Raw genomic sequence first — 20,476 nt, 5'->3', positions numbered from 1 at the left:
GTGTGACAGAGAAAGAAACAAGGGGTGGATAAGAAAAGTTGGAAAACCTTCTAGTTTTAAGTAAGAAAAACAAAACATTTAGAGTGGCTTTAGGCCATTGGGAAACCTGAAAACATTCGAATGCTCAAGAACATATTGAAAACTGGGTCTAACTAAGCAGTATTGAATAAAGTTCTCCAAGTGTTCTTCAACCCAATGCAGCTGAAGATTGGGTTCAGTAAAGGCCGTTCTAAATCCTGAATTGTGTGGCTAAATCCAAAAGGCATATAGGCCTCTAGGCCTCTCTCTGTCCCTCTAAGTTTTAATTCTTATACTTTAAAACCCACAAAAGGAAATCAAAATGTGTGAGGCTTCTCTCACAAGGAAGAATCTTCCCCAAGAGAACGAGGAACAGCATTTGTTTCTCTATTTAGTCAAAGAGAAGATGAGAAGATAAACTCAGATGGCAAAAAGGCATTATGGAAGAGAGAGAAGTAAACATGTATAAAGTGTAAGAGCTTTCTGGAGAAAATATAAAGAAATTGTGAATAACCAGCTTATAAAAATTCCCCTTAGTTTTTTCCCCACTTTGTAGGAAAGTTCTAATATTTTATATACTCTTTCAATCCAAGATTTCACTTCCAACTCTTCTCTGAGTTTTCCCAATACATCACTTCTTTAAGGTTGAAAGAATTCTTTTATTTAGTCTCCTGGCATTTTTCCTTTGAATATCTTGGCTTTAGAAAATTCGGAATTTCTAACAGAAATTGCTGACAAAATCCACAACAGATGGGAAAAGACTATAAAATTTGTAAAGGAAGAACATCTCTTCTTGAACTCCAGACAAGTTGTTTACCACATACCCTGTCTGCAAAGGCACCTTTGATTTTGTTTTCTGTCTTAAACCTAGGAAGAGGAAAGAAAATGTTAATATCTAGTATAGCCAAGGTAAAACTAATTCTCTCTCTCTCTCTCTCTCTCTCTCTCTCTCTCTCTCTCTCTCTCTCTCTCTCTCTCTCACACACACACACACACACATGTGTGTGTGTTTAAATCTTAGTTAAACACAAAGCAAGTTGAATGTAATAACTTGTAGAAACATTGACAAGAGGAACTAAAATATTCATACAATTTTGACCAAAATTAAAGGCGAAAACATAGGACCATAGCGGTCAATCAATTTTGATTTCTAACGAGCAACATGACATATCACATTGAAAATGTCCCGAGAAAGTAAGGAGCTTGTGGGTTTGCTGGACTCTATATAGCACATAGCAACTTTATGTTTTGATTAGTTTTGTTCTGTGTCTTCCTTCTGCATCTGACCCAGCCTGAACAGAATTTGACCAGAGTCCAATCTCTGTGTGTCATCTCTCTGAGGAACTACTTGTGATTGTGGAGGAATGTTTTCCTGCTAATTCTTATGTTCTCTCCATCAGCTAATTAAGCTGGCATGGACTCACATATTCTTGATAAGAAAGTCCCTCGGGACAGGGGAGGGACTTCTAGAAAGCTTTTACATATTGACATTTATTTGAATCAGACAGGTTTGTGTTTATCAGATGGGCTATGGAAACATTTATTTTAATTCAACATATGCTGGTAGTTTCATTACTCTACTGTATAAATAAAACTGAAACCACTGAAGAGTGAGGCCAAATTCAATATGTCAAAGAATCACACCTATTAACAAGAGGTTTCTGATAGAGAAATTAGACTGGCAGCAATAAATACCTTACAAGTGTCATATGTTTCATCATATATCATTTCAGCAGTCAAGCCAAGACTTAAATGTTAAAATATTTGGCAAGAATAAGGTTTTATTTCTATTCATAAATCCAGTACCAATATATCTTTTACTGTTGAATACATTTCTCCTGTATCTTACAAAAACAAGAATCCTGTGGAAAGTGTAAAAGCTAAAGAAAAACTAGAAGGGTGGTATCTAAACACGAGCTGAACAGGGATAACAATGGGTATGCCAAAGTGGACTGGAGAAGGCCATGAGACCCCATTCCTACACAGAACAATGAACAGCCAAGGGCTGCTGAGACAGGCCAAGCAGTTTTCCCCAGGGAAGAGAACACAATAGTTATCTAATGTCAAATAGTCAGCCCTGAACAAACATATATGCATGTAACATTATACAGATTAATCAGGTTGTGCTTACACATTTAGAACTATATGCACATATACACAAGATGTACACACATATGTATATATGACAATAATGAATGGAAAAGAGACCATAAATTTGAATGAAAGCAAGGAGGAGTATGTGGGAAGTTTGTGGGAGAATGGTGCAATTATGCAATAATTTTAAAAATAAAAGAAATATTTTTCAAAAACTGGAATGACTGAATTACTATAATATTTTATATTAAGAGTTTTTTGTGAAATGCTAAAAAGTCAGTTTACTAAACAGTAAGTATTGGCAAAAAACATTAAAATATTCATCATTCTCTTTAGCAATAGTAAGTCAAAATTTATTTAATTTTATATAGCTTATTCTGGAACAAAGGGAAACCTGGAAGCATATGTGTTTATTCCTATGTCCCTATTTTCTTTGAAAATTAACACTAATATTAAGTCATGTGCTTTCTTCAGAAGACACTCAATTTTCTATGAATTGTCTGACATACGTTTGTGGTGGTATTGTGTTCCCCAAAATATTGTGTACCTTAATAAATTTATCTGGGGTCAGAGAACAGACAGCCACTAGATACAAAGGCTAGAAAATGGTGGCACTCACACCTTTAATCCTAGCATCCCAGAGATAGAAATCCCTCTGGATCTCTGTGAGTTCAAGGCCACATTGGAAATAGCCAAGCATGGTGACACGCCTTTAATCCCAGAAAGCCAGCCTTTAATCCCAGGGAGTGGTGGTAGAAAGCAGGAAGATATATAAGGCGTGAGGGTGAGAAACTAGAAGTTTTTGGCTGGTTAAGCTTTCAGGCTTTGGAGCAACACAGTTCAGCTGAGAGCCATTAGGATGAGGACACAGAAGCTTCCAGTCTGAGGAAACAGGACCAGCTGAGGAATTGGCCAGGTGAGATAGCTGTGGCTTATTCTGTCTCTCTGATCTACCAGCATGAACCCCAATAACTCGCCTCGGGTTTGATTTTATGAATAAGAACTTTTAAAATTCCTGCTACATACGTTTAAAAAAGAAAAGAAATACCTTTCGTTTTGAATAAGAAATTACTGTGAGTAACTTGTGATAGGACACATACCCTAAGATAGGCAGGCTAGCAGCTGCCTCCTGTGACCTAGAGAAGGACAGAGTCTATATATATATATATATATATATATATATATATATATATATATATATATATATATAAAGAAAATAATTTTATTCCAATGACAGGAAGAACATGAAAAATCCACAAAGGAAGTGGGGGTATCTGAAAAGGATGTATAAGTGATGGGATGATGGACCTGTTAGGATCAAACTGGACACGGCTCCAGCCTTGCAGTCAGCCTGGCAGAGGGGGAAATCAAGCAGCCACCTCCAGAAGGTAAGCCAGGCTAGATTTGGGCAGTGCTGTTCCACAGGGAAAATCCTTGGCCTTACAGGTATGTTTTGGAGCCAATGATCCTTCTGGCAGGGTCAGCACCTGGACATCATTTTGAGGAACAGTCAGTTATCAAAAACTTATCTCAAGCTACCCACGGAGCCTGAGATATATGGACATCCACAGATTTGGGAGGTAAATTTGACTTGCCATATTCCAAGGAGAAGGAAAGTCCAAGTGAGGCAGTTGTGGAGAGCAGAAGAGCTGACTTTGGCAAGGCAACATGTACAGGTAACAGAAAGGAAGAGGCAGACATGGAATTACATAGTCAAAGACAGCCCTCCCCTCCATGACCAGAAGAAGACCTCATCATCTGAGAATAACGAAGCTTCGATAGCTCTGCTGTGGTGGTAAATTGTGCCCCCCAAAATACTGTGCACCCTAATAAACTGATCTGGGGTCAGAGAACAAAACAGCCACAATATTAAACGTAGAAGTTAGGCAGTGGTAGAACACGCCTTTAATCCTATCACTTGGGAGGCAGAGATCAATCCGGATCTCTGTGAGTTCAAAGCCACACTGAAAACAGCCAGGCATGGTGACTCACACCTTTAATCCCAGGAAGTGATGGCAGGAAGCAGAAAGGTATTTAAGGCGTGAGGATCAGGAACTAGAGCTAGTTATCTTTTAGGCTTTTAGCAGCAGTTCAGCTGAGATTCATTCTGGATGAGGACTCAGAGGCTTCCAGTCTGAGGAAACAGGATCAGCTGAAGAATTGGTGAGGTGAGGAAGTTGTGGCCTGTTCTGCTTCTCTGATCCTTCATCATTCACCCCAATATCTGGCTTTAGGTTTGGTTTTATTAATAACACTTTTTAAGACTTGTGCTACACTCTGCCTCTTAGGCCAGTGAATGGATAAACCTCTGGAGTCATCTACTGAAGTGAGTTTCAATGCTAATGGGATTTCTAAAATTCTGAACTTTCAGGAGTGTACAATATATACCAACTGCAATTCCCTAGCAGAACGATCAGTACTCAGCACGTCTTGAATATATTTATACAAGTTCTCCACCTGTACATATTTCAGGCTATTATTGCTTTTTTCACTTCCAATGCACTTGGGAAACACCTCCAGTTAAAACAACAGCTACCCTGGGGGTATGATCTGGTGATTTGGACATGTTCTGGGGAGGTGGAGAAGAGTGACCAGGCTCATAACACTGCAGAGCTAAGAGTGACCAGCAGAGGTCCCTAGCATTCAAAAAAGAAAGGGAAGGCTTCGCTAGTAGGTATGAGGCACTAGTCCACTAGAGGCTCAGCAACAGCGTAAACCACGGGAAGGACATAAATTCTTAAATCCAATCCCGTGCATGTAATTTTTGTTCTTCAGTTTTTTTTGAGGACAGAGAAAGAACCACTCCAACACCATCATTTTTTTTATGTCTTTGATATTTGTAGTTCTCTTTTTTTTTGCATTTGTCGTTACTATAATTTAAGCAATGTTTATTCTTTACGGTATTTTAAAATCTTTATTTTCTTCAACAGTTCCCGTGGACATCTAAATTGGGCCGGCAGATGTGTGACTGTGGGAGTTCTGGGTGGACGAGCCTGGTCCTAGAGCTTCTTGGCTGGAGGAAAAAGCTGGCTAAATGCCAGAAGTCTGCATCCTCCACCTGCCGCTGTGTCGCCTGCCACTGTGGTACGAAAGGGTGGTGGGCAAGGGATCTGTGACAGGTTTCTGTGAGTGGCAATGAAACATTTCAGAATATAGGTTTAAAGGGATTTGTGTAGGACCAAGGCTATGGCAAGCTTTCCTACCTGCTACCCATCTCAGGTTACAGGGCTGGTATCTTTTGAGCACACATGGGACGCCCATCCTGGGCCCATGTTAGCTGTTTAGATTTAGTACCAGTACCCACCAGTAAAAGAACAGGGATGCAGAAGCTGATTCCTGACAAGCTGCAAGCACAGAGGAGTGGGTTGGGATTGGCATGAATCAAAACTCCCTAGCTGAGGAGTTTTGATTGTTGCCGGGGAAAGTCAGGATTTTATTGTTGTCACCGTTGTGTTATATTTTGTTTTCAAATGCTATGACACTTGGCATATGGACCACACTCCAGGGAAAGCCTTATGTCCAGAAGATAAGATACAAAGGGGGAGGGGAAGTAGAGGGAGAGAGAGAGTGATAGACAAAACCCTAAACTGGGTGGGTAGGGATGTGGGGAAGTATCAGGGAGGACTTGAGAGAGGATGAAAATGGTTAAAATACATCCCATAACATTCTGTAAGAATTAACAAAAACATTATACAAAAAGAAACTGCAATAATTAGACTCAAATGTCTGTTGTCTTTAAAAAGCAGATGTAACTGGAATAGAAAATCACAGACTGAAATCCAAATTATGAAAGGCAATCTAGCAAGTGAATGAAAGAGAAAAAAAATAGGCAAAATTTTCAAATATTTAATAATACAGACTTAAACCAAAGTTTATCAGAAGAAATAAAGAATGCCAGGACATAATAATAATGAAGCAATTGATTTAAAAATAAAATAATTATACAGGCTGAATGTTGGGCCTCACAATTTTATAAACACTCACAGGTATAGAAGCATAGATAAGTCCCAAGTCATTAATAGTGTGTGTGGTTTTTTTTTTTTTTTTTTTTACATTAGTTGTTTAAACTAAAAATCAATGAAGAAACTTCGGGGGTAAATAAATATAGAGAATACACAAATATGCTAGTGCTAAACAATATACACAAATGAGGGCAATGGGTAACTGAAGAAGGAGGGGAAATATTAACTGATTTCTAGAATCGAGTGCAAACTGAAGTACAGCTTTCCATAAACACTGAGATAGAGCTAAGGCAGTTCTGAGAGAAAAAATTATAGGTATAAGTGGTAATATTAAAATCACAGGGATATCAAACAAATAACCTAATGATGTTCCTCAAGACTTGGAAAATTAAGACCAATCCAAACCTAATAAAGATCAAGGCAAAAATTGTTGAAATAGACTAAAGGACCTAGAATCAGTCAAATGAAGAGTTGTTCTTTGAAGTAGCAAACAAGAAGTGAAAATCTCTAGCAAAACTAACCCCCCCCCAAAAGAAAGGAAAGAAAAAAGAAAAGAAAAAGGAAGGAAGGGAGGGAGGGAGGTAGAAAGGAAGGAAAAAGCAGACACCGTGTGATAAAAACGGATCCCAATGAAGTCCCCAGATTCACTAAAGGCTAATTTAAAGATTTACATTCTGAGATGGCTTGGTGGTTTAGAGCAATGGCTGCTTTTTCAGAGATCTGAGGTCCAATTCCAAGCATTCACATAGAGCTCCCCACTGTGTGTAATTCCTAGGGATGTGAGGTAATCACCCAGACATACATGCAGGCAAAACATCTATGTACACATAATAAAAATAAATAAATAATTTTCATGGAAAATAGATTTTTCTCTCATATAATTCATCCCTGCCACAGTTTTTCCTCTCTCCACTCTTCCCAGCTCTCCCTCACACCTTCCCTCTGCTTTGGATGCACTTCCCCTCCATCTCCTTTCAGAAAAGAGCAGACCACCAAGAGAAAACAACCAAACATAACAAAACAAAATACAATATGACAAGTCAAAAGCCATCACACAGAGGCTGGACAAGGCGACCCAAGAGGAGGAAAAGAGTCCAAAGAGCAAGCAAAGGAGTCAAAGACCACCTGCTCCCACTGTTAGGAGTCCTACAAAAACACCAACTCACAGACATAACATATATGCAGAGGACCTGGTGCAGCCCTGTGCAGAATGATAGTCTCTGTGACTCTGAGAGCCCATGTGTGCCCTGCTTAATTGATTTGCTGGGCTATGTTCTCCTGATGTCCTCCATCCCCTCTGACTCCTATAATCTTCTTGCCCCCTCTTCCATGGGATTCCCTGAGCTCCAAGAGGAGGGACCCAATGGATATCTCAAATTTAGATTCTCTCTCCACATAATGTTTGGCTGGGTCACTGCATCTGCTCCCATCTACTACAGGACATCTCTCTGGTGACAGCTGGATAAGGCATCTATCTAAGAGTATAAAGGAATATCATTAGGAATGATTTCATCAATTTTTTTTTCTTATAGACCAGTTCTTCTTGATTGTACACTGGTGTTTGGGCTATCTAGTCTCCAGCTCCTGGGCATCCAAGCAGTGTCTAGCCTGGGTTCCCTCTTATGGCATGTGCCTCCAGTTATATCAGACATTGGTTAGCCACTCCCTCAAGTTCTGTTTCGCCATTGCCCCAGCACATCTTGCGGGCAAGACAGATTGTAGCTCAAAGGTTTTGTGGCTGGTTTGATGTCCACATTTCTCTTTTAGAAGCCTGCAGAGTACCTTCCAGCACTAAAAAGACTGGGTCATAGGGGTAAAGGCTACAGGCAGGCACCTGCTTAACCTCTCCATTATCAATGAGCTGTGTGGGTATTATCCTCAGCAATGGGGCCTCTGTTCTAGCATCATCCTGGGTTGTTTAGAGATCTCCACAGGACTCTCTGAGCCAACCATCTCTCCCCACACTCTCTCCCTCCATCCTGTCTCCCCTTTCGACTGATTCCTCCTATTCCTGCTCATACCCACCACCAGTCCACTTGTGAAATCTATTCTATTTTCCCTTCACAGGGGGATGCATGCATCCACCTAGAGCCCTCTTTACCTAACCTCTCTGGGTCTGTGGGTTGTAGCTTGTTTATCAATTATTTAATAGCTAATGTCCCCTTATGAGTGAATACAAACCATATTTGACTTTCTGGATCTGGGTTACCTCACTCAGGTGTTTTTTGTTTTTTTTTTCTAATTTCTTCCATTTGCCTTCAAATTTCTTGATGTCATTAAAAAGAAACTGATTAATACCCCATTGTGTAAATGTGCAACATTTTCTTTATCCATTCTTCAGTTGTGGGTCATCTAGGCTGTTTCCTGTTTCTGTCTATTACAAATAAAGCTGCTGTGATCATAGTTGAGCAAGTGGTGGATGGAGCATCCTTTGAGTATATGCCTATGGGTAGCATAACTAGATCTTAAGGTATATTGATTCCCATTTTTCTGAGAAACCACCATACTGATTTCCAAAGTGGCTGTACAGGTTTGAATTCCCACCAGCAGTGGTGAAGTGTTCCCCTTGCTCCACATCCTCTCCAGCATAAGCTGTCATTAGTGTTTTTCATCTTAACCATTCTGACAGGTATACAATAGAATCTCAGAGTAGTTTTTATTTTCATTTCCCTGATGGCTAAGGATGTTGAACATATTTAAAGGGTTTCTCAGGCATTTGGGATTCCTCTATTGAGAATTCTCCATTTAGATCTCTATCACATTTTTAATTGGATTATTTGATTTTTGATATATAATTTTTTGAGTTATTTATTATTGTGAATATTTGTCCTCTATGAGAAGTGGAGTGGGTAAAAATTTTTTCAAATTCTATAGGCTGTCTCTTTCTCCAATTTAGAGTGTCCTTTGCTGATCATAAGCTTTTGGGTTTCATGTGATCCCATTTATTAATTATTAATCTTAGTGACTACACTATCAGTGTTTTCAGAAAATTGTCTCCTATGCCAAGGCATTGAAGGCTATTCCCCACTTTCTTTTCTATTAGTTTCAGTGTCTTTCTTTGTTTTGTTTTTGTTTTTCTTTGTTTGTTTGTTTTGCTTATTATTCTCTCAGATATTACATTCTGGTTAGTTTCCTCTCCCTCCCTTATGCAAATCTCTCCGTGAGGTCCTCTGACCTTCTCCCTACAAAATAGAGCAACCCTCCCAGAGATATCAACCAAGAAGAGCAAAATGTGCTATAGTAAGATCAGGCACATGTTATCACATCCAGGATGGATGAGGCCACCCAGTAGGAGAAAAAGGGTGACACAAACAGGCAAAGGAGTGAGAGATAGACCCTGCTCCCACTTTTAGGTATCCAATAAGAATGCCAAGCTACTTGGCCATGACTTATATGTAGAGGACCTAGGTCTGGACCCTGCAGACTCCTTGATCTCTGAGAGCCCCCATGAGTCATGGTCAGTTGATTCTGTGAGTTGTGTTCTTATGGTGTTGCTGACCCCTGTGTTTCTTCCAATCCGTTCTCCCAGTCCTCCACAAGACTCCCTAAACTCCACTTAATGTTTGTCCATGAGATTCTGCTTCTGTTCCCATCAGTTGCTAGACGAAGTCTCTCTGGTCTCTTTGATGACAATCCTGAGAGGCTCTGGTCCCAGAATACTCTGCAAGCAGGACACACTGTAAATTGAAGGTTTTGTGGCTGGATTGGTATATCAATCCCTCCACTCGAGGTCTTGCTTAGTTACAGAAGATGGCTAGTTCAGACTCCATGTCCCCATTACTAGGAGCCTTTGTTACGGTTATTCTTGTAGATTCTATTGAGTTTCCATTGCATTAGGTTTCCATCTCATCCCCCAAATGCCCCTCAATCCCATTCTTTTCTCTCAGTAGTTTCTCCCTCCCCCCCATTTGTTCATTTCACTTCCCAACCTCACCAAACCCAAGTCCACCAATGAAGTCTAGTCTATTTACCCTTCCCAGGGAGATCCTTGTGTCCCCCTTAAGCCCTCACTTGTTACTTAACCTCCCTGGGTCTGTGGACCAGAGCATCATTATCTTTTACTTTACAGCTAATCCACTTATAACTAAGTGCATACCATGTTTGTCTTTCTGGGCCTGAATTGCCTCATTCAGGATGATTTTTTTTTCAATTTCCATCCATTTGCCTGCAAAGTTCATGATGTCATTTTTTTCAACAGGTGAATAATACTCCATCCTGTAAATGTACCACATTTTCTTTATCTATTCTTTAGTTGTGGGCCATCTAGATTGTTTCCAGTTTCGTGCTATTACAAATAAATGAATGTACTTGGGCAAGTGTCCTTGTGATAAGATGAGGTGTCTTCTGGGAAATACCCAAGATTGGTAGAGATGGCTCTTGAGATATATTGATTCCCAATTTTCTGAGAAACAGACATCTTGATTTTCAAAGTGGCTATACAAGTTTGCACTCCCACTAGCAGTGGAGGAGTGTTCCTTTTGTTCCACATCCTCTCTGGTATGAGTTGTCACTTGTGATTTTGATCTTAGCCATTCTGACAGATGTAAGATGGAATCTCAAAGTAGTTTTGATTTGCATTTCTCTACTGGTTAAGGAAAGGATGTTGAACATTTCTTTAAGTGTTTCTCATGCATTTTGGTTTCCTCTGTTAAGAACGCTCTGTTTAGATCAGTACCACATTTTTAATTGTATTATTTGGTATTTTGCTGTGTAATTTTTTTGAGTTCTTTGTATATTTTGGCTATCAGCCCTCTGACCAATGTGAGGTTTGTGAAAATCTTTTCCCATTCTATAGGCTGCAGTTTTGTCTTATTGAAGTGTCCTTTGACTTATAGAAGCTTTTCAGTTTCAGAAGGTCCCATTTATTATTATTATTATTATTATTATTATTATTATTATTATTTTGGTTTTTCAAGACAGGGTTTCTCTGTGTAGCTTTTGCGCCTTTTCCTGGAACTCACTTGGTAGTCCAGGCTGACCTCGAACTCACAGAGATCCGCCTGGCTCTGCCTCCCAAGTGCTGGGATTAAAGGCGTGCGCCACCACCGCCCAGCTTATTATTGTTAATTTTAGTGCCTGCTCTATTGGTGCTCTGTTCAGGAAGTTGTTTCCTGTGCCAATACTTTCAAGGGTATTCCCTGCTATCTCTTCTATTAGGTTTCATGTATCTGGTTTTATGTTGAGGTCTTTGATTCACTTGGACTTGGGTTTTGTGCAGGATATTTCTATTTTTCTACATATGGACATCCAGTTAGACCAGCACAATTTGGTGGAGATGCCTTCTTCATTTTATAGTACATTTCTGGCTTCATTATCAAAAATCGAGTGTCTATAGGGATGTGGATTTATGTACAGTTATTTGGTTCTGTTGATAAATGTGTCTGTTTTTATGCCAATGTGTCTGTTTTATTAGTACAGATCTGTAGTACAGTTTGAAATCAGGGATAGTGATACCTCCAGAATTTCTTTTATTCAGGATTGTTTTAGCTATCCTAGGTTTTTGTTTTTTCCATATGAAGCTAAGAATTATCTTTTCAATGTCTGTAAAGAATTGTGCTGAAATTTTGATGGGAATTGCATAGAATCTGGAGATTTGTAGGATGGCCATTTTTTACTGTTAATCCTACTGATCCATGAGAATGAAAGATCTTTCAAACCTCAGATATCTTTTTCAACTTGAAGTGTTCATCATATCAGTCATTCACTTGCTTGGTTACAGTTATACAAAAAATGTGTTGTATTTTTAAAGGCTAATGTGAAAGATGTTGTTTCCCTGATTTCTTTCTAAGTCCTTTTGTCATTTGTATATAGGAAGTCTACTGATTTTTTGAGTTTATCTTGTATCCAACCACTTTGATGAAAGAGTTTATCAGCTGTAGGTGTTCCCTGGTAGAATTTTAGAGTCACTTATGTATACTATCATGTCACTTACAGATAATGATACTTTGACTTCTTCCTTTCCAATTTGTATCCCCTTGATCTCCTTTTGTTGTCTTATTACTCTAACTAGAAAAGAACTTCAAATACTATATTGAATAGATATAGGAAGAATGGACAACCTTATCTTGTTCTTGATTTTAGTGGGATTGCTTAGAGTTTCTCTATATTTAATTTGATATTGGCTGTAGGGTTGCTGTATAATTGCCTTTATTAGATATAAGGAATGTCCCTTGTATCTCTAATCTCTCCAGAATTTTTGTCATGAAGGAGAGTTGGATTTTGTCAAAAGTTTTTTCAATATCTAATGAGATCATGTGGCTTTTTCCTTTCCATTTAGTTATATGGTGGTTTACATTGAATGATTTTTATATGTAGAACCATCCCTGCATCTCTGAGATGAAGCCTATTTTACCATGGTGGATGATCTTTTTGATGTATGCTTGGATTTGTTTTGTGAGTATTTTTGCCTCTATGTTCAGGGAAATTGGTCTTTAATTCTCTTTCTTTGTTGAATCTTTATGTGGTTTCATTGTCAGGGTGACTGTAGCACCATAAAATGAATTTGGCAATGTTCCTTCTGTCTCTATTCTGTGGAATAATTTGAGGAGTATCAGAGTTAACTCTTCTTTAAAAGTCTGGCAGAATTCTTTAATAAAACCATCTGGCTCTGGGTGATCTTCTGGTTGGAAGATTTTTTTAATGACTACTTCTGTTTCCTTAGAGGCTATAAATCAATTTAAATTGTTTGTCTGACCTTGATTTAACAATGATGGGTGGTGCCTAGCAAGAAAATTACCCATTTCTTTTAAATTTTCCAATAAGATGGACTGTGGGTTTTTAAAGTATGTCCTTGTGAATCTTTGGATGTTCTCTGTGTCTGTTGTTACACCTCCTTTATCATTACTGATTTTGTTAATTTGGCTCTTCTTTTTGTCTTTTCATTAGTTTGAATAAGGGTTTCTCTATCTTGACTTTCTCAAAGAACCAACACTTTGTTTCATTGATTCTTTGTATTGTATTCTTTGTTGCTACTTTGTTTCAGCCCTCAGTTTGATTATTTCTTGCCATCTACTCCCTTGTTAGTATGTTTACTTCTTTTTGTTCTTCCAGGTGTGCTGTTATGTTTCTAGTATGAGATATCTATATTTATGTAGGCACTTCATGCTATGACCTTTCCTCTTAGCACTCTTTTCATTGTGTCCCATAAGTTAGGGTATTTTGTGTATTTATTTTTACTGTATTCTAGAGAGTCTTTAATTTCTTTCTTTCTGTCTTGACCCACTTTTTATTCAGTGGAAAGTTGTTCAGTTTCCATGAGTTTGTATGCTTTCTGTTCTTGTTGATATCCAACTTTAATCCATTGTGGTCTGATAGGATTTAGGGCGTTATTTCAATTTTCTTGTATCTACTGAGACTTGCATTGTGTCTCAGCAGTCAATTTTGGAGAAAGTTCCTTAGAAGGTGCTGAGAAGAAGGTATATTTCTTGTGTGTGTTTCAGTGAAATATCTGTTAGATTAATTTGGTTTATAACATCCGTTAGCTCCAGCATTTCTCTGTTACTTTTGGTCTGGATGACCTGTCCATTGATAAGAGTGGAATTTTGAAATCTCCCACTATCAGTGTGTCAGGGTTAAGTTGTAGCAGTGTTTTGTTGTTGTTGTTTGTTTTAAAAAACTGAGTGCTCTTCTGTTTGGGCCATAAATGTTAATAATTCAAATGTTTTCTTGGTAAATTTTTCTTTTTATGAGTATGAAATGTCCTTTCATCCCTTCTGATTAAGTTTGGTTTACAGTCTGTTTTATTGAATATTAGAATGACTATATCTAAGCTTGTTTCTTAAGTTCATTGCTTGGAATACTTTTTTTCCCAACACTTTACAGTGAGGTAATGTTTACCCTTGATGCTGAGGTATGCTTCTTGGTTGCAGAAGAAGGATGGATCTTGTTTTCTCATCCATTCTGTTAGTCTTTGTCTTTTTATTGTGGAATTAAGTCTAATGATATTGAGAAACACCAATGACCAATACTAATTTCTGTTATATTGTTGTTATTGTTGTTGGTGGTGGTGATTTTGTGTGTTTCCCTTCTTTTAGTTTTTCTGATTTGAGATCATTTATTTCCTTTTTTCATGAGTACAGTTAACCTACTTACTTTCTTTTCCTTCTAACACCTTCTAGAAAGCTGAACTTTTAGATAGATATTGTTTGGATTTGACTTTATCATGGAATATCTTATTTTCTTCATCTATGGTAATTGAAATTTTTGCTAGGTATAGTCATCTAGGCTGGCATCTGTGTCTCTTCTGCAGCACATCTGCCCAGGCCCTTCTGGCTTTTACTGTCTCCATTTTGAAGTCAAGTATAATTCTAATAGGTCTGCCTTTATATGTTACTTGGTCTTTTTCCCTTGCAGCTTTTAATATTCTTTCTTTATTCTCTGTGTTTCCTGTTTTGATTATTAAGTATCAAGGGAATTCTATTTTCTGGGCCAATCTATTTGATGTTCTGAATACTTCTTATATTTTTATAGGCATCTCCCTTTTTAAATTAGGAAAATTTTCTTCCATGATTTTGTTGAAAAGATGTTCTGGGCCTTTAAGCTTGGATGATGATTCTTCTTCTTCTTCTTCTTCTTCTTCTTCTTCTTCTTCTTCTTCTTCTTCTTCTTCTTTTCCTATTATTCTTAGGTTTGGTGTTTTCATAATGACCAAGATTTTCTGAATAAACTGTATCAGGAATTTTTTAGATTTAATGTTTTCTTTGACTGATGTATCCATTTCTTCTATCACATCTTCAATGCCTGATTCTCTTCTATCTCTTTTATCCTCTTGGTGAAAATTGTCTCTGTAGTTTCTGTTTGCATTCCTAAATTTTTCATTTCCAAAATTCCCTCAGTTTGTGTTTTCTTTATTGGTTCTATTTTCATTTTCATATGTTGAACAATTTTATTCATTTCCTTAAACATTTTCATTGCTTTTTCCTCAACTTTCTTTAAGGGATTTATTCATTTCCTTCAAGTGTTTGTATTTTTCTAGATTTCTTTAAGGGATATATTCATTTCCTTTTCGAGAACTTCTTTCATCTTCATATACCTAGTTTTAAGGCAATGTCTCTCAACCTTGCTAATGCTACATTCCTTTAATACATTTCCTCAAATTGTGGTGAACCCAATAGCAATTTCATTGCTACTTGATTACTGTAATTTTGCTAATATTATAAACCATACCACAGATATCTGATATGTAGGATGGTCTTAAGTGACTCCATTGAAAGCGTCTTTGTAACCCCCAATTGCCTTCATCTTGCACTTCAGCTGTTAGACTATTCAGGCCTGCTGTGTCAGGATAGCTGAGCTCTACTAGAGAAATATTGCCCTGGCTGTTATTGATTATGTTTTTTTTTTCTTTTTTTTACTCTGCATCTAGACATCTGGTTTTGGGGTGATTATAGGTTTAGGTGCTGATTTCTAGATGGTTAGGAGGGGTGGTCTATGAGAGCTACAAAAGGCTCAGGAAAGGGTGAGGGGTTGGGGAGAGACTGCAGCTGGGAGAAATGAGCCTGAGGGATTGGGTCTACTGAGGGAAGAGAGAGAGCAGAGAAAGTCTGGGAACAAGAGTACCTGGTTTTTGGGCAGGCATGACCTGTAGTTGAGCAGTGAGTGTACTCCAAAGTTGGGGTCTAGGACCCAGTGAAAGAGTGAGGGTTAGGGAAGCCAAGAAGGGCTGACTGGTCTGTGGGATCCACAGCAAGTGTGGACAGGCTGAAGAGAAGATGCAGCTGGTGTTCTGTTGAAGGGCTAAGAATGAACCTGAGGGACTGGGTCTGCTTCAGGAACAGAGAGGGCAGAGAATGTCTGTGGGCAATCTACTAGGTCTTCTGGTGGAAAAAAATAAATAAGTTTTAAAAATAGCAGCGGTAGCGGCAGTATTCATCATTGCCTATAGGCCTATTATGTCAGACAGACTTTCCTGTGAAGCAGGGAATTCTGAAGAACTGTCCTACCTTGTCTTGGCAAGTTGCTTTCTTTTGCATCCTTCTGGTACAGTTTGGACAGTATATTGTTGGCAATTGAGGCAAGGGCATTCTTTTTCCAACTAGCTAGCTTTTGTCATAAAGAAAACAAACTCCATAAAAATTTAAAAATCCATGTTCTGTAGGTCTTTAAAGTGTTTTAAGATCATCTATCTATATATATATATATCTGTTTAACCATGACAACATACCTAATATAACTACAAGTTTGATTATTACAGATGACTAATTACTAACCTGTATTTTTTAATTATACATGAAATTTGAAAATGGGCTGCATAAGCACAATACCCCAAACAAGAATAGAACCATACATAATATAGTATAGCAAAAATAACTTTAAATTTGTCTCAATAAACCAAAATCCACACTAATGTAATTTTTTTTTGAGATTAGTATTTGCTTTTGGTATTAAAGTAGATTCAATAACCTACCATTTTTTCTCATCCTTTCTTATATTATTATAATATTCTATATTATATCCCTTTTTTCCTTTAGAAAGACATCTTCAAATTTAACTCCCTGTTCAATTTATTTTCCCTGACTATAACCAATAACAACTTTTAATCAACCCCATTTAAATCATGATGAACACCCATAACCAATTTTTCAGGAATGATGGCATTGTTTTCTCTAGACTGCTTCCTGTTGTCTTGGGGGCTTATATCTTTGGGGGAACCTTGAGAAAATTAATATTATGATTAAAACTTGGCTGGAGTAGTCTATGATGCTGGATCATCTCATCCAGAAGCCTTGAAGCTGTTCTGGATGCAGAACTCTGAAGAAACTGCAACAGATGCAATTTGAGATGCTGGATCACCTGGGCTATTTGTTTTTATTGGTGTCTGGTCCCCTTGTTCTGAAAATCCATAAACATTTAAAGGTAATATATGTAGCTGCATTGTGTGTTGTACACAAGTTAGCCAAAGATGATTTCTTGTTTTATGTCTGAGCAGATAAAATATTTGTGATGTGTTTTGTATTTTTTCTAGGCTTATTACATTATGTCTGTAGCCAGGATATTCAGGGGGTTGCTTTATTTTTCTTTTTTAATGTGAGACTTTCTTTTTCTTTAAGATTTATTTATTTATTGTGTATACAGTGTTCTGTCTGCATGTATACCTGCAGGCCAGAAGAGAATACCAGATCTTGTTATAGATGGTTGTGAGCCACCATGTGGTTGCTGGGAATTGAACTCAGGACCTCTGGAAGGGCAGCCAGTGCTCCTAACTGATGAGCTATCTTTCCAGCCCTGGGGTTTTTCTTGATCAAACCTGATCCATATCAACCTGGAATAAATCTGTAGCCTCTCATTTCCTGTGGAAATAAAAGCATAACTTCCCGCCAACATAATACATTTTTTTGACTTACATTTTGAAGTTAAGACATTTTTAAAATATATAGGTTGGTTCAATCCCACAGCCTCTATAGTCCAATGTGTCTTAGCAGCTGTCACTTGTTCATCAGCAATCAAAAAAATTAGAGACAACACAATAACATATAAGATTCAAGACTTCTGTGTACTTTCCATTTCCATGTGGCTTTTTAAAAATTATTATTTTACTTCTCTCTTTAAAGACTTTATTTTATTATTTTTAAACTATTTACTTTTTTTATGAATGCCTGTACCCTTTCTCTTTTCTCTCCCAAATGTATGTATATTTTTAAACACACAGTAATCCATTTAGAGGTTTTATTCCATCTAGATCTGTCTTTGCTGAGTATCTATAATCTCTTCTTTCTACATGAGCAAAATTTTAAATCTACCATGCGACTTAGCTCATGGCATGTTGGCAGGTCACATGCTGGTGGTTCAAGCCTACAGAGAGTGGCTGGGAGACATATCTCTGTACCATGACTGGCATGAGAGACATGAGATTAGGAAGCCATGTTTGTCTCCATTTTGTGTGTTTAGAAACTTTTTAAAGCTTTCTCAGGTATTGTGTAGATGTAGGTGCTCCATGTTGGGTGCCATTTGTAAACAGAGTTTTCTGTCCCACCACTCAGTTCTGTCCCACCAGCTGGCTCCCCCCCCCAAAAAAAAAACACACAGAGACTTAATATTAATGATAAATGCTTAGCTGATAGCTTAGGCTTGTTACTACCTAGCTCTTACAACTTAAATTCATCCATATTTCTTATCTATGCTCTGCCATGTGGCAATACCTTTTTTCAGCACATGTTTATCTTGCTTGTCTCCATGTCTTCTTGCAAATCCCCATGACTCTGTCCTTCTTTCACATCTCCTCTTGTGCGACTCTATGGCTTCGTCTCTTCCTGCATACCTATTGGCTAGTCGGTTTTTTATTAAACCAATTAGAAGGTGCCTCGGAAAACACTCATCTTCCAAGTGAGCAAAAAGATTCTCTCTCTCTCTCTCTCTCTCTCTCAGTTGAGCATATTCACTTACTATAGAGATAATTTTTCTATATTTCCTTCTATGTATTCCAGGACCACCTTATACCCTGGGAAGCAGTAGATCACATATTATTAAAATAGGGTATAATGTGCAGAAGGAACTTGGAGAAGGTTCCTTGTCTTATTCTTTTCTGCAAAAACAGAAGTTTCAAAATTCAGAGAAAAACTATGAATAGGCAAAAACTATAATGATTGTATAACTTTGTTCTCTTAAAGCTATATTAACAGAATTAAAAACACATAATTTAAGTAGTTAAGTCTTAAAGACCTTTATGCAGTATTAGTATAATGAAAGAAATTGATTCCTAGCATTATGCTTTAATACATGTCCTTAAATTAGCAAGTACTGTTACATGAAGCTGATCGAATGTCTTTAAATGGGGTGCTCTATTTATTCTAAATATTATTCTTTAAAATATGTATTCTTTGGAATTGATGTTCAAATATGAGCTTCTAAAAACTTATCTGAGAAGGAAAACTTGTTTAGGTTTTTAGGTTTAAAATTTTGGAACTTATTAAATCTGAAAATAGTTTTTTACAAGTCATTACCGACCTTGAAAACATCCCTTCAAGTGTGTAATTTCATTATGGAGGAAATCATTATTGACACCGAAGTAGTGTTTGCGTAACAGACCATCTGTCATTACCTTCTCCTTGACACTTACGTTAGTATATTCTAATATTCCTTTGAGATCCGGCACAGGATTTTGAAGTGCATGCACAACAATAGAAATACATTTCTTCTTCTTCAGGGAATAGAGGTGGCATTCTGGAAAAATATATGGGAACTCATCTTAAATTCTGAGAAATTTACTTTGCTCATTAAGTACTATTGTCTAGAAATTTATTCTTTAAGCAACACAAAATTTTATTTTTGATAAAAAATCAAACTGTATATTTATGTAGGCTAGTTTAAATAAGTAAATTATCTAGGTAAAATTCAAATAGCTGGCATATGAGCTATATTTAATGAACCATAGATTTAAAAACAAAAGTCACTGAGTGGACTTAAAAAGAGTCATTTCCATAATTCATTTGATAGTGTTTCCTTTGCTGAAATAAATGCATAGATTAGTAAGGCACTGTTTAAAATTAAAATAAGCAAAACTGTTACAGTTGTATGCCAAACATTTGAGTAACCTCTGTGATGGGTCAGTTCCCAGTTCAGTACTCAGGTATCAGACTACTCCATGCTCCACTTAGGTTGTGTATAATTTTCTTTTCAAGCCCCTTTCTAGCAGTTAGTGTCCATTTCAGCAGCTACATATAGTTCAACCCATTTCCTATTTGCTTTATAATTATTTTTTATGCAGTGGTCTACTTAGTGAAGTTTATTTTCCAAGTTTAGTAACTTTTTCCTCATTAAACATATTTATCTTTCTGTGGATTAGCTTTGGGATGCTAGCATGCAAGGTATTGCAGAAGGGCCAAACTGCTTCCCACTAATCTCAATGTGACCACTTGGACCATCCTGATCTTGGCAGCCTTAGCATTTTAGTTAGATTGTGGATAGTTTTATTCTAAGCACACCACACTCAAGGAATGCTAACCATTTACATTTACATTGTTGTTATGCTCAAACTTACCTTTTAAGTTGTAGGTCATACCTCACTGAAATTTTTGAGTTGGAAAGGACTCTAAATATTAATTTTTCAAGTAATATTTAATTATTTTTATATTTTTATTTTGAATTTTATTTTATATTTTATTATAATTAATTATAAAGTAATATTTCTCAGAATCCTATTGATGTAGTAGTATTGGGCATGGCCCATTGCAAACAGGATAATCTCCACTGGACAATTTTAACTAAGTTTTGTATTAGGTATCATTTTCTTTTTATTTAAATCAAGAATATGTTTTATAGTATGGAAATGCATACATGACTGGCAAACACCATAACACTTTCAAAATTCAAATTAAAATGTTGACATACTAAAATTAAAATAATGATATTTAAGTAATGATCATTGAATACAAAGCTACATATGAAAATGCTTTTTTGTATGTACT

General features: G+C 37.1%; 1 pseudogene; it reads left to right on the top strand.

Annotated features, from left to right (window-relative positions):
• The first annotated feature begins 1,180 nt into the window (after window positions 1–1,180).
• The window catches only part of LOC114687224, a 37,182-nt pseudogene continuing 17,886 nt past the window's right edge, over window positions 1,181–20,476 (top strand).

The sequence above is a fragment of the Peromyscus leucopus genome, chromosome 3 (genome assembly GCF_004664715.2).
Source record: "Peromyscus leucopus breed LL Stock chromosome 3, UCI_PerLeu_2.1, whole genome shotgun sequence".
Taxonomy (NCBI): Eukaryota; Metazoa; Chordata; class Mammalia; order Rodentia; family Cricetidae; genus Peromyscus; species Peromyscus leucopus.
The sequence above is the reverse complement of the archived record's forward strand: the minus strand, read 5'-3'. Positions and strand labels throughout refer to the sequence as shown.